The sequence below is a fragment of the Notechis scutatus genome, chromosome 1 (genome assembly GCF_049901735.1).
Source record: "Notechis scutatus isolate UNSWTSFEM ecotype Mainland chromosome 1, rNotScu1.2, whole genome shotgun sequence".
NCBI classification, from domain to species: domain Eukaryota; kingdom Metazoa; phylum Chordata; class Lepidosauria; order Squamata; family Elapidae; genus Notechis; species Notechis scutatus.
Window position 1 is genome coordinate 275,674,160 of NC_142009.1, and position 14,739 is coordinate 275,688,898.

A 14,739-nucleotide genomic window follows, 5' to 3' on the forward strand; every position below is an offset into this window, starting at 1 on the left:
TTTTGCAAATCGATTAGCTCGATTACAGGAAACACACCATTGTAGTACTGGGGGACTTTACTTAACCTAACCTCAACCTAGGAACTAACTGCAGCAAGAGATTGAACAGATTCCTAATGTATGTAGCTGACAACTTTGTCATCTGAAAGGTGGAGGAGAGAACTACAGGAGCAACTATACTAGAGTTAATTCTTACTAATAGGGATGAAATGGTTGAGGGAATTGAAGTCTTAGGAATCTGGAGGGAGAGTGACCATGTCATACTAGAATTCACCTAAAGCAGGCACAGATAACTGAACAGCCAGACTAGTGTTTTAGACATTAAGAGAGCTGACTTCAACAAAATAAGAAAGATAAAAGCAAGGATTCCATGGATGGAAGTCCTAGTGGGAAAATATTCCCCGGATACTTGGGAAACTGAAAAATGAGATAATAAAGACCTAAAAAAATACTACCACAGAGAAAGAAAAACAAGAGACTTCAGAAAAGACTCTCTGACAAGCTGAGGGACAAAAAAGGACAAGTACACATAATGAAAAGAGGCACACATAACTAGAACAGAATATCAGCATATAGCCCAAGTCTGCAAGGACTGAGTCAGGAGGTCTAAGGCTCAGAATGAACTAAGATTTGCAACAAATGCCAGAAATAAAAGCAACAAAAATCTTTCAATATGTAAGGAATAAGAAGAAAGTAAAGGAAATGTTTTTAGCCAGCTTTATAATTTTGTATGCTTTGGGTTGAACAATCCCATGCCTATTTGCACATTCTTGGGAGATAACGTTCTGGAGAAGAAGGCAATGGGTGCCTCAGAACCATTAGGCAGTCTGTGACTTAAAACAGCTTCTATGCCAAAAGGTGAGGCATCTGCAACTAAGACTAAAGGTAAATTTTTGTTGAATTGAATCAGAACAGCATCAGATGTAAGCAATGATTTGACTGCTTTAAAAACATAGGCTTCCCTAGGTCCCCAACACCAAGAGGATTGTTTGTCCAGCAGTTTATGCAGAGGTTCTGCAATGGAAGCCTTATGGGGCAAAAATGAGGTGTAGAAGTCAAGGGGTCTCAAGAAAGACTTGAGTTCAGTTTTATTAGTTGGTATGGGCGCATCGTGAATAGCTCATACTTTGGATTCAATTGGGTGAATGCCAGAGGCATCAACTTTGTAACCCAGAAATTCAACCTGTGCAGTGGCAATAATGCATTTCTCTTTCTTCAATTTGAAACCAGACTTCCTGAAATACTCGAGGACACCTCTGACTCTCTGTAATAACTGAGACTTGTCGGAGGCGGATATTTTAATGTCATCAAAATAAGGTATTACACCAGGTAATCCTTGAAGCAGCCTCTCCATCAATGATTGAAAAATTCCTGGGACCACACTGACACCAAATTGGAGGTGCCTACACCTAAAAGTGCCCCTGTGACTTACAATAGTTTGTAGTTCAGCAGCTGTGTCATCAACAGGGAGCTGTTGATAAGCTTGGGACATATCTAGTTTCACGAAAACGGTTCCTGGCTCAAAAGAATGCAGCAGGTGCTGGATAACTGGGACTGGATTTGTGCTGATATGCAAATATTTGTTTATGGAACACTTGTAGTCTGCGCAAATTCTCCAGCTGCCATCTTTTTTTAGGGGTGTCACTATTGGGGTTTCCCATTTTGCAAAGTCCACAAGCTCTAATATTCCCTGGTTAATTAATTTGTCCAATTCCTTGTCCAGCTTAGGGCGGATTGCAAAAGGCACTCTTTGAGGCTTTAAACAGATTGGAACTGCTAGAGGGTCCAAGTTGAAAGATATTGGGGTTCCCACGTAACAGCCTAGGCCTTCGCTGAATACATCAGCATAGTCTTTAAACAAGGCATCCATCTCTGAATTGGCAATAGAGTGGATTCCGCCTATATGAAGGCCAAGGGCAGGGAACCAGTCTAATCCTAACAGGCTTGGGAGGGCACCATCCACTACCACCAAAGGCAAGTGACCCTTAAAATTTTGAAAATGAATAAAAAACTTGCCTTTTCCGATGACTGGGATGGTTCTGCCTTGGTAGTCACATAGGGTTAAGTTGCAGCCTTGAAGCCTCTTCTTTGCCATCCAGGGAAGTAGTCATTTCAAGGTGCTCCACGAGATGATGGAGAGTGCTGAGCCAGTGTCTACTTCCATCCTACAAGGCTTTAAAGAAACAATAACACTGATTTTGTTAGAACCGTTGTCTGTCTACTTAGCTTGGTAGCAGGTGAAACAGTCTTCAATTTGTTTTGGGAAATGCTGAGTTGTCTGAGGTTGATGTGGCTGGGGAAAAGTCTTTCCTGCCTGACAGATTCTGGCTAAATGACCCTTTCTCTGGCATTTAAGACAAATGGCATTCCTGAACTTGCAGGATGCCCTGGGGTGATTCCCTCCACAGCTTAGACAGATGGGCTGAGATCGTGGAGGTTAATTGGGAACAGACCTGTTCCCCTTCTGACTGGTTTTGGGCTGCCTGAGGTGATTTACATCACTAGTTTCTTCAGAACCTTCCTCTGTAGAGGCTGCATCGTAATGAAAGGTTGAGCTGTTCTGGCTGACTGGATTTCCCTGAATTCCTGCTGCTGAGAGTGCTGACAGCTCTGCAGCTTGGGATTCTTCTATTGCTATTTTAAGGGGCAAATCTCCTTTAGCCAGTAGGCGCCTTTGTAACCTTAAGTCCCTGACTCCACAGACTAGTTGATCTAATAACATGTCCTCCAGATAATCTCTAAACCCACAGTGCAAGGCAGCTGTTCGTAAAGCTGCCATATACCCACTAATAGTCTCTCTCTCAGCCTGGGTCCGTCTCCTAAAAGCATGACGCCTGACAATATGAGAGAATAATGGTTAGAAATAATTTCCTGCAATTCCTCCCATGGAACAGTCTTAATTGAACGCGGTGCCAGCACTGCAGTAGCAGTGTCAAACACTGTGGCTCCACAAAAACTTAAAAAGTACAATTTTTTCCTGTGGTCAGAAATATCAGCGAGGTCAATAGTGTCTAGGAAGCAGTAGAATTAATTTATGTAGGACTCCCATATCTCCACTGTCGGTCTGAAAGGCGGGAATGCACGGTTTGAAGTCATCCCATCTCAGCAGCGCCAGGTTCTTCTGAGGGAAATTGAAATTCATGCTCGCGAATAGTGACAGTAAGCTCTTAAAGTGACATACAGCTCGGTAGTGGCTTTGGCTCTTTTTGAAGTGACTTTGCTCAGCGATTTTGCTCGGTTGCCTCTTAGATGTGTCCCGCCCTCGTCGCCAGTGTAGAGTGAGTGGTGGAATGACAGAGGCAACACAGAGAGCAACTTCAGCTTTAACTGTATTGAAACAATAAAGGGTTGCCGCAACTGCCGTGCTAACAGGGCCGCCAGCTGGTGGGCAACAACTGACGCCGGTTGACAGCTCCCTTTTATAGTCAGCTGTCAAACGGCGTCAGCCAATAGGAGCGGTCCACGCTCTTGCTGGAAACGCGGACCAGAATGAAAACTTCTGCTCAGTCCTCTCAGAACGCAATACTATTGTCTAAACCCAATCCTGCCATTTGGGTTGACAGATAACACTCATGCCTCTATATAACAACTTTATATATCTGATGGCCACTATCATATATCTGAACAGTCTTCTAGTGTCTCCTTAACCATTTCTTCTAGGATTTTGCTTTAAGGCCTGCATCCTTCTTGGTAGCCCTTCCTTGAATTTGCTGTAGTTTGCTGATATCCTAGGCCGAAGTTCCAGAAATAAATACAATATACCAAGTGAGGCCTGACCAAGGTAGAGTTGAATGGAATAACTGATTTCAGAGACCTCAGTTCTATGTTCCTATCAATATATCTCAAAGTAGCATTTGCCTTTTTAAAATGTATTATTCATTGTTTTAAATAATTGATAACAAAGGAAAAAGGACAGAATAAAAACAACATGATTATATTATACATCACATATATACATTGACAATGTAAGTTGTCAGAGAAAAAAAAAATCACATAATGTGCTTTAACAATAAAAATAAATGTGACAAAGAAAAATATATCCTTATAACAATAGTTACAGTTCTATATGTATTTGCCTAATACAAATATTATTCAAGTATATATTTCTAAGACACCTATTTAACTATTTTTTAACTTTCTGTATAAATTTCTTGTCTACATAGATATCTGCTCATTACTAGAAAGTGTAATCAGTTTTCAATCCATTGAATGTGGAGCCATACACTTATTTTTCTAATGCTGCAGTATCAGCCTTTTAGCTATAGTAAGGGCATGGAGAATCCATTTATGTTATATGATTGTCAAATTTCATTGCTGGGTATTGTATGCAGTTCAAAAGAATGTTTTTGAAAAAATTAGCTTTTATCACACAATCATATTTATACAATCCACTACAAAAAAGCCAGTTTCCAAATAGAAAAGGAGGTGTACACCCATAGATTCCTTTCAGATGGACCTTTTGCTTTCTATCCTCCTTAGCATACCTTTTTTTTTAATTAGAAACTAGATGAAAAAGTAATAATAAAATACAAAAAGGTTTAGAATAAAAAATGACACTATTTGAATTTACGGTAAAATTTCACAGGTAAGGCAAAGGGATTGCCAAATAAAATTCTTGTAGCATTCTAAGCATCTCTAAATGTCTTTCAAAACTAGTCTGATTTATTTATTGCTTTCTTTTTAAAGGTACTAGAAATTATTTTATTTATGAGTTATATGAAGTAATCAGAAAAATATTTTCCTTTATACGAATTATGAAATCATTAATGAAAGTCTTCAAGGATTACAATTTAAGCTGAGGCTCAGCCAGGTGGCAAGGCATTCCCCCCTTTTGCTCCACATTAATCAAATATTAATTTAAAACTTCAAATGAATGAAAACTCACAGATTACTAAATCTCCTGAGCCATTTTGAGTAGTCCTGGTAGAAATGTTGTTTGTGCATTCACAACTGGGAGCAGCTTTTGAGATACAGGTAGTCCTTGACTTATGACTACAACAAAGCCCAGAATTTTTGTTGCTAAGTGAAACATTTGTTAAGTGAGTCATGCCCCATTTTACAACTTTGCTTGCCACATTTGTTAAGCGAGTCACCGCCGTTATTAAGTTAGTAACATGGCTATTAAGTGAATCTGGCTTCCCCATTAGTTTTTCTTGTCAGAAGGTCAGAAAAGGTGATCGCATGACTCCAGGACACTGCAACAGTCATAAATATGAGTCAGTTGCCAAGCGTCTGAATTTTGATCACATGTCTATGGGGATGCTGCAATGGTCATACGTATGAAAAATGGCCATAGGTCACTTTTTTCAGTGCCATTGTAACTTTGAATGGTCGCTAAATGAACTTTTGTAAATCGAGGACGACCAGTATTTGTACCAATCTTGTAAAAAACATGTTACATTTTGAAGAAAGGTGCGTTGTTTATGGTAACCCTGAAAAATATAGTTTGACATATATGGTCATTAGATAGCAAAATTCATCAGTGAGCTAAAATTCATTCCAATTCAGAGCTTCCCTCCTCTTACGTCCCTTCTTGTTCCACATCCGTGTGAAGGTTGTTGCCTTTAAGGTTGGTGCTGTGGCTGAGGGAAAGATTCACATGAGAGAGAAAGAAAGTAGTACAAGTGCATGCAATTTTCTCAAGCAGCCTGGTCTTCCAATTTTGACCCTAAGGAATAGTTTAATAATGAACCAATGAGCAAGTATCTCTTTCAATTTTTTTTTAAAAAAGTGTTTAAAATTATCATATGATAAATTCATGGGTATTGAAATCCACACATGTTAATGCCAGCAAGGTTAAGAAATTCTGCTGCAGGATATCAATTTCCAACTTTTATGCAAGCGGGATAAAGATTTTCTTGTGGGAGAAAATCAGAAGTTTTGTTTTAAAAGAACCCACATTCTGATATCCTAGCCACTGCTTTATTCTCAGATAGAATGAACTGGAAGCTTTGACCATTGACTTTACCTCTTACCCAAACTCTCAGCAGCGTTTCTACTCTTCCACAGGTGTCTTTACTTTTCCCCTTGAGGCTGGTCAGACCTCCTTTTAGCCAGAGTCTTTGTGGATTTTACTTCACTAGCTGTTACCGACTATAAGGGGCGGTGCTCATCTCTTTTTCAAGACATTTCCACGGTCATGTGGCCAGCATGATGTTATGCAATGCTGTTATCATCCCACTGAAGTGGTACCTATTTATCTACTCACATTTGCTTGCTGGTAGGTTAGCAGGATCTAGGGTGAAAATGTTAGCTCATCCCATTGTGTGGCGCCCAGGTCTCAAACCTGGGCTACCGGCTTTCCAGCTAACAATCACAGTGTCTTACTTGCTGAGACACTGTGCCTTCTAGCTGACCAATGAAGAAATGCTAAAAACAGGAGATAACTCCAATTCTTCCTAGTGCTTCCTTCACTGGTTTTGCTTTTCATACTGAAGGCAAAGAGTTATTGCTGTTGACACCCACAACAGCAATCAGCCCTTAGTCAGGGGTATTGCAAAGCTGTCTGTCTGAGCAGCGAGGAAGCCATGTGGGATTGGGATCAAAGTGCCATAAACTTCCACTTCGGGAAAGGACATCCCAGGGGGTGGCTTGCCTCATTCCAGTTTTCCAGGATTTTCACTCAAGATTTCTAAGTTTGATTGGAAGAGGTACCATACTTAGCTAATGGGGTGACAATTCTTTGTGTTATTCATAAATTTTTAATGGGGAACACTTTGGATTTTAGTGTTTTCTTGAGTCTTGATTTTATTTATTACTGACAATTGTATGCCACTTCCCATTAAACACACACACACACACACACACACACACACACACACACACGAAGCAGCTTCAAATCAATGTGAAACAACCATGTTGGGGAAAATGTTGAGAAAGTTTTTGCAATGTTAAGTACCACCCCTTGTTTTCTACTTTTTAAAAGGAGTTGCACTACTTTCTAAACACTTGGTGGTTTATTAGGACTCAGTGTGGAAAGTGGGAAGTAGTTTATTTTAATTTCTAGATCTTGAGAGGGGTGGAGCATGGTGTCAATTATGATTCACCTGCTTGCCTTCCTAAACTGGTTCAAAGTTTTAGTTATGCTGTAGGGATGGTTGGCAATGTCAGATTCTATTACTAAAGCACCACCTGTGACATCTGAAGTGTATGTGCCAGCAATACATATGAATTCACGAGTATTTATTTGTCAGGTAAGAATTTTTTTTCATGCCAACTAGCACATTTTATTTTCTGAACAGAGCACTTTTTAATGTTTGGACTGGGTAAATTTGTGGTGGAATAAGGTGCATTGCAAAAGCAAATTAACTATTATTATGCTTCACTACCATGGATTTTACAGAAGGAAGGTAAGAAACACAGAGATTCTTGACTTTTAAAAAGTTAAATATATCAGAGCTTGCAATTTTCATATGAGGATTCTGGCAGGAATTCAGATAATACAGATAATAGTCTATCATTCTATTGGTTTAAATTAATATATGGTTAAAATATTTGAAATGATTTATTTATTAGATCCTGAAGCTTCTTTTCCCCCCCTACTTTGCAGGATTTTCAAATTCAAATAAATCCATATGAAAATGAAGAAATGAAAAGAAACTTCCATGGAACTGAAATTCCATATAGGACTGAATGTCAGGTAGTACATAATGCAAGGCATATTGTTATTTACAGGAGATGTGAATGAAAAATCTAATTAGGCTACTTTGGATTTATGTCTTAATGTACATCCCAAGAGATTTTAAATGTGTGCACCTTTTTTAAGACCTAGGAGTTGTATTTCTGAGTAATTTCTTGGAGTGCAGCTTGGATCTAACACTTTTATTCTGGCACTGCAAATTCCTCTATGCAGAAATAAGTGGAAAAACTATTGGGGAGAAAAGGGTAGAAGGTGATAGCATCATAGTCATTCCTTCCTTCCCTCCTTTTGAAGCCCCAATATGTGATTCTTTGGAGTGGATTTTGAGAAAGATAAGTGGATGACCGGAATGGATGATGATTAGCTCTTCTTCCATTCTACTAGTAAAAAATTCCCCTGGATCAAAAATGTCCAATTAACCAAAGGGGATTTTCTATTTATAGAAGGCTTTTGTAACCAGAACAACCAGTTGCCAGTTTCTGTTGATGAACACTAAAAGTTTTCCTTACTTACTTGGGTTATTTTAGCATTCTACTTTTTTAAGACGGTGTTTTCTAGCCAATATTGGCCCGGCTGGCTGGGGATGATGGAATGGTTGATGCAACACAATTGGAGGACAGTAGATTGAAGAAGACAATAATGGAGGAAATGCACTCCTTTTTACCTCACCTCTATTTCCTGAAGGACAAGGATACATGGAACACAATTGGCATGTGTTGCATATATTCCAGATCATGTTCCAGAATACAAACCTTGTTGCTCCCGTAAATTCTATGTGTTGTGAATTATAACTCTGGTATTTATACTAGCAAGCATGTTGGATATCACTTTTCCTCCTTAGATTTTCACAAAGACCTTTCCAGACCTAAACTTATTCCCAGTGAACATGAAGAAGGGAGACACTGCAATTCAACACCTTGAATATTCCTATGTGTATGTAGACTAAGCAGACATAAGGCACTTCACCCATTAAAAGTGGCATTTTAGGGGCATATACTATTACCAATTTCATTAATTTTTGTCCAATCTGTAATTCAATTATCAAAATCCTTCCATTTTCATCTGCATATTTTAGCTTTGTAGGCTTGCCTTTATATATACTGCTATCCCTCTTTGTTTGTTTTTTGCTAAGGCAGTATATAACTTCCCTAGCCTGGGGAATTCTAAACAGTCCCTATGTTGAACTTTTATATGGACTTCCTGTAGACAAACAATATCTAATTTTTCTTTGAGTAGCTTTTTTAATACTTGATTTCTTTTAGCTGGAGAGTTTAGCCCATTTATATTTATAGATATTAGCCAAATTTCTTTATCTATTTTCTTATCGGTGATTTGGTCTCTGTCTTCTATTTATTCTATAATCCCTTTGTGGTCTTGTCCTTAATTCTCTTCCTTCTGTTCCTTTTTGTTCCTGTCGTTCTGTAGTACCTCCTTCCTTCTCCACCTAAAAGTGGCATTTTAATATTAGTGTATTCAAATAGAATTAAGGAGACTTATGCCTGAGATTTGGAGAGCTGTTTCCTGTCAATAGAGTTTAGATTCTCAAGGAAATTTGCCAAAAATTGGCACCTTGAACATAGCTAATATACAGGTCACATACACTAAGTTCTCTGCATATTCTGTGTATAAACTTAAGAGGAAGGGCAGTAATAAATGCTATTAAAGTGATTTATGTCATTATTTGGGAAATCTTTAGGTCGAAACACCCTCCGATAAAGAAAACATAAGAAGTGTTGAATGTAATAGAACAGAGAGCCCTTTTTGCGATGAAGCTTCATTGTGGGTCAGTATAACTCTTGAAGGTATTATGAAAAGATTTTCTGGTAATGTTACGAATGTTTAGTTCTCCCACACAGGACAATGGTAAATACTATTAAAGTTATTTATGCCATTATTTGGGAAATCTTTAGACCGAAACACCATCAGATGAAGAAAACACAGGAAATGTTGAATGTAACAGAAGGGAGAGCCAATCTTCTGATCAAGCTTCATTGCAGGTTAGTATAATTCTTGAAGGTATTATGAAAAGATTTTCTGGTAACATTAAGAAAGCTTAATTCTTCCTCCATATATACTGCATGGAATTCCCCATTTTCCATCATATGCAAAATATTACGATTAAATGGAGACCAGGGGAAAAAGAATGATTGTTTGGAGAGAAATGACACATTGCATTTCCTCCTATGCATCAGCAATGGAATGTGGCTTTTCCTCAAACAGCCTTCCCCATACTACTTCAAAAGCTTATCGTGGTTGAGAATGCTGGCAGTTATAATCCAACATAACTGGAGGGCTTTTTTTGTTAGGCAAGTTCTTGATCGGCAGGAGAGGTTTTGAGCAGAGGAAACTCAGAGAATAGAAAAGTTTAAACTGTTTGGACTGAACTATCTCCTTCAGGTTACTTGCCTCTATCATACCAAAAGATTCCATATTTTGTTCAATTAAACATTATAGGTGGTGGTGGTGGTGGGGGGAGTTGAAGAGGAGAGAATTAAAAGGAGGGAAAATTCTGAGCGAAAAAGTATTAAGTTCCTATCCCCTCACTCCTTCTCAGTTTAGAACACTTAGATATATTTGTTATCTGGAACATTTATGTTATACTGTAGGCTGTAGGACATTTTGTTTTTGAGGATGGCTCCTGCCTAATTGAACAACAGTGACAGCAAGATCCCAGAGATAGCCAGGAAAGATTGCATTAGTACATTCTTATGCAATGATTAGGAATGATAATATTTTTAAATCCTAATCCGAATATTACAATAGAGATCATAAGAAAGTTTTCTTGCCAGCAACCAATGTGCATCTGGTATTTATTTATTTATTAAAACAATTATTCATTCTAACCTTAGATGCCTTTGATTGTCTAGATTGGAGGTTCCTCAAATACTTGCCATTTCCAGCGAGTGTGAAACTGCAGGTTTAACTTAAGCAAATAATTGTCAGGTAGAATTTTATCATACAGAAAGAGAAATTGAGAGACTATCCCAGTGATGGTGAACACTTTGATCTCTGGTTGTGAAAAATTTGGAAGTTATTTGGAAAATGCATTTCTTTATAAAATGTATTGGTTGTTCATTTTACCACGGGATAACTCTGGGAAACACGCACAAATACACACACACACAAACACACAAGTAAATAAGTTAATATCAGCAAATATTAGACTGTCTACTATTGACCTCACCCCTTTCCTAAGAGGTCTGTAGGGGGCGTGCATAAGCGCACCAACGTGCCTACCCTCCCCCTTGTTTCTTTTATTTTTCTTATACGTACCCATTTCATGTATTCATAACTATGTATATACTTATGCCTATTATCTTGTAAGCGATTGACAAATCAAAATAAAAAAATAAAATAAATGCTACAGTCCAATTACAGATAGAGAGGGCGAGAGCAGGGTATGGAGGGGTGGGAATCTGTTGCTAATTTTTTTTAATTATATAGTATTTATTAGTTTATAATATAACACACAAAGAGAACACAAAAGCGAATATTAGGGAAATTAGGAAAGGAAAAAGGGAAGTGAATAGTGGGGGAAAGGAAGGGAAAAAGAAAAAAAGGCATTGACTTCCAACTCCTTTGGTGCAGTAAAATAACACATTAAGATCTACCCTTAATTTTTTACTTTCTCATAATAATAGAAACTAGCCATTTCTATAACAACAAATCTGTTGTTAATTGATCAACCACCTCCACTGTGCTGCTCCCCCAATTGGGCCCCAAGCTAACTAGCAGAGCCAGATCTTTTAGGCTCTGACAAAAAGTCAGTAGGGTTGGGGCAGACTTCACAATGAGCGGCAAGATGTTCCAGAGGGCAGGTACAACAGCAGAGCAGACCCTTGATTAACTTGACTCTGCTGGCATGTAAACCCATCCCTCCCCAACAAAAGAAAACAATTCTCCATCTCCCCCTCCCCTATCTAGGTCACCCTGAACTGTGGCATTTGGCAGGCTGGGCCTGAAGTAAAGACCAGGTCTTGGCTTCAGCCCTCATGCCACCACTGCCATTCAAAAAGATCACCTGGCACTGTGAAGAATGCTGCAGCCCCAATACACCCCAGAATCTGCCATGCGCCGCTTATTTTCAGTCAGTGCTGTCTGACAGGCCCTTGTGGCCCACACCCAGGGTGGTACGAAACCTTCATTCATGAAACAGCTTCAGAGAATGGTCTCCTGCAGTCTCTAAAAACTGTGTGAAAGCAAATCCTGTTCTTGTGCAATGTTTGGGGGCTTTGGAGGTTACACGAGAGCATGACCCTCTTTATGTGACTTCCAGAGGGTTCAGAGGTTACACGGAGGCACACCCCATTCTTGTACAGCCTCCAAAAATTGCTTGAGAATGGGACATGTTTTCAAGAATAGTGGTTGCCAGGTGTTGCTAAATGCTGGGGTGTCACTCAAAACGTCATGCCGTGCCATCTTTGATACGTATGTCATAAGTTCATCATCACTAGACGATGCTGTAATTTTAGGAGAACCATTTTCATTTATTGTATGTTGGCCAAAAAAATCAGGATGAGAAGCCTGGTAGTATATTTCTTAACTAACACATTTTATTAAACATCCTAATTTTTTGTGTGAGCTGTTCACTTCAACAGATGCATATAGCAGCTACACTGATGGAGGATTTAAATTGGAGTGAGGTGTGGGGAAGGCCAAGTGCTTATGCAGATGTAGGTTACCAGTGAAACAGATTACAAGTACCTTATTAATTAACAATTATATTGTATTAAAATGGTATCAGGACTCAACACAAGGATCAAGTTATGTCAGAGCATTTTAACCGAGTGATTGCTTTGGAGAAACAGGACTTTAAAAACAACATTAAACCAGAAATTGCTGAAGTCACATCAAAAATAAACACATAAATATTACACATAGAATAGTCCAAAGCACACATTCTGGTGAGAGAAAAGTTCCCTGTGGATGAGCTCTATCATGAGTCTCGGAAGACTAAACCTCTGGTCGTGGTGACCCACCCAGATTGGATCCTGTCACATCAAAAAGTTTCAGGCATTCTCAGAAGTGACAACAAACATAATGGGTTTTTAATTTTGTCACAACTGTTGTGCTTGTATTTGTTTTGATAAGTGGTCCTGGAACAGGGGTGCCAAACTCGCGGCCCATGGGCCGGATGCGTCACGTGCTAGCCCTGCCCCCACCCGATTTAGTAAAGGGGGAAAAAAAGTCCTGATATGTCACATGACGACATCGTGACGTGGGTTTGACATCCCTGCCCTAGAATATTCCATTCTGGTATTATTAACAGATTAGACATATGGGGTACCCAATTCTCTCTTCAATTACTCCTATTTTGCTAAGTTCAGTAGATAGGCCTTCTGAACTTATGGTACTTCAGTCTACAATGCCCTATACTGCTTTTGAAAAATAGTTTACAGATTTATTAAAACAGTTCTGTGTTGCTTTTTGCAAGATTTTGATTGTGCTAGTTTCTTATAATTTTATATAGATTGAATTTTAGTATTACTGTTTTACAGAGTAAAACAAACTAGCCACAAACTTGCTGCTACTCCGTAAACAGAGTAGCAACCAGTTTGTCCTGATAGCAAATTAGAAGGCAGCAGATTAGAGTTTAGCCCCAATTTACTACCTATCTAATTGCTTGAAGCAGCTGCTTCATTTCATCTAATAACAAAACTGGCTTTCTTCCTGAATGCTAGTTCATTTTGTTATTTGACTCAAATTGTAAGTTCACTGTTTATGGGGGAGAAAAATAGAATAAATCTCAGAGGGAAGATTTTTACACTTAATTCCCAAGACCATTTGTAAAGAAAAAAAAATGAATAAATTCTCTTGGCTGTAGAGGCAATATTCATGTAAATCCATAACCTTACTTCTACTGACATTTTATGAATGCTAATTTATTTAATAGTTGTATTCTTGAATTTAGTTTTGAGGCTGCATGATTCTACAAATTTGCATTAATTTCAGCAGAGTAATAGTAAACAAATATAGTGCGTGCAATGGAAATATATACACACATTTTTGTTACAATCAGCACTAAGTTAGCATTGCAAATATAACTTATGTGTATCATTTCTTCTTTCCCAATTTCTAAAATGATAACCAAGATCCCTAAAGTCTATCAACTGAGCATGTATGCTCTTTTTAAAATACCGTAAACCAAGGAAGGATGCTATTTTGAGGTCCCTTCCACCAGTGGAACAATGGCAAATCCCTTAAAGTGATTAAAATCCCTAATCACAAATTCGCCAACATGATCACCAACATGACCGCCAACATCCGATGATGGATATGGCACAAGAAGAAGAATCACAAAATCAATATCTATGGAAGACTCACTAATTTTTTTTAAAACCAAGATTTTACTTAAATCAATAGAGATGTATATATTTCACCATGCCAAGAAAGATTCTGTAGTTCTGTAGTCGCTCCAAAAATACTTTCAGCCATAGATCTTTTATGTGGTTTTAAATAATTTTTGGATTTGGCTGACAGGTTATATAGTGAATTATCTCAGGCTTTGTCAGGAAATATTAAAGGTCTTTTGGCTTCTATCTACCTTTCTTTTAGGGACCGGTGGCTCTTTTCTCTTTGCTATCTGTACGGATCATAAGAATGACAAACCTCAGAGAAGCAGATTTGCGTGAGTATCTTTGAATTATCATTCCTCAGCCCCGTATCCTTCAGCTACTGTATGTTAGGCTGGAAATCCCTGGCTGCTAGCCAAGCTTGCTTGCAGGGGTGGGATGCTACCGGTTCTGCCCGGCTCTATAGAACCGGTAGCTCTGAGAAGCAGCAGACACCGAACCATGTCTGTGTTTGCTGCTGTTTGGCCCACCTGCCCGCCCGGGCTCTTACCTGTCCTTTATTTCCTGCTTTTTCAACCTCAGCTGCTTTGCGTGACACAGTTGAGATTGAAAAAGCAGGAAAAAAGAGGCTTTTCAAATGTTGCGCACCCATGCGCAGCGCTTTTCAGCTGTCTGGATGGCACAGCTTAAGGTTTTTTATACACTCACGCAGTGCATGTCAGGCGCACGTGTATGTAAAGAGTGCCTGCATGCGCAAAACATAGTCACCAAACTGGTAGTAACACCAATTGAATCCCACCGCTGCTC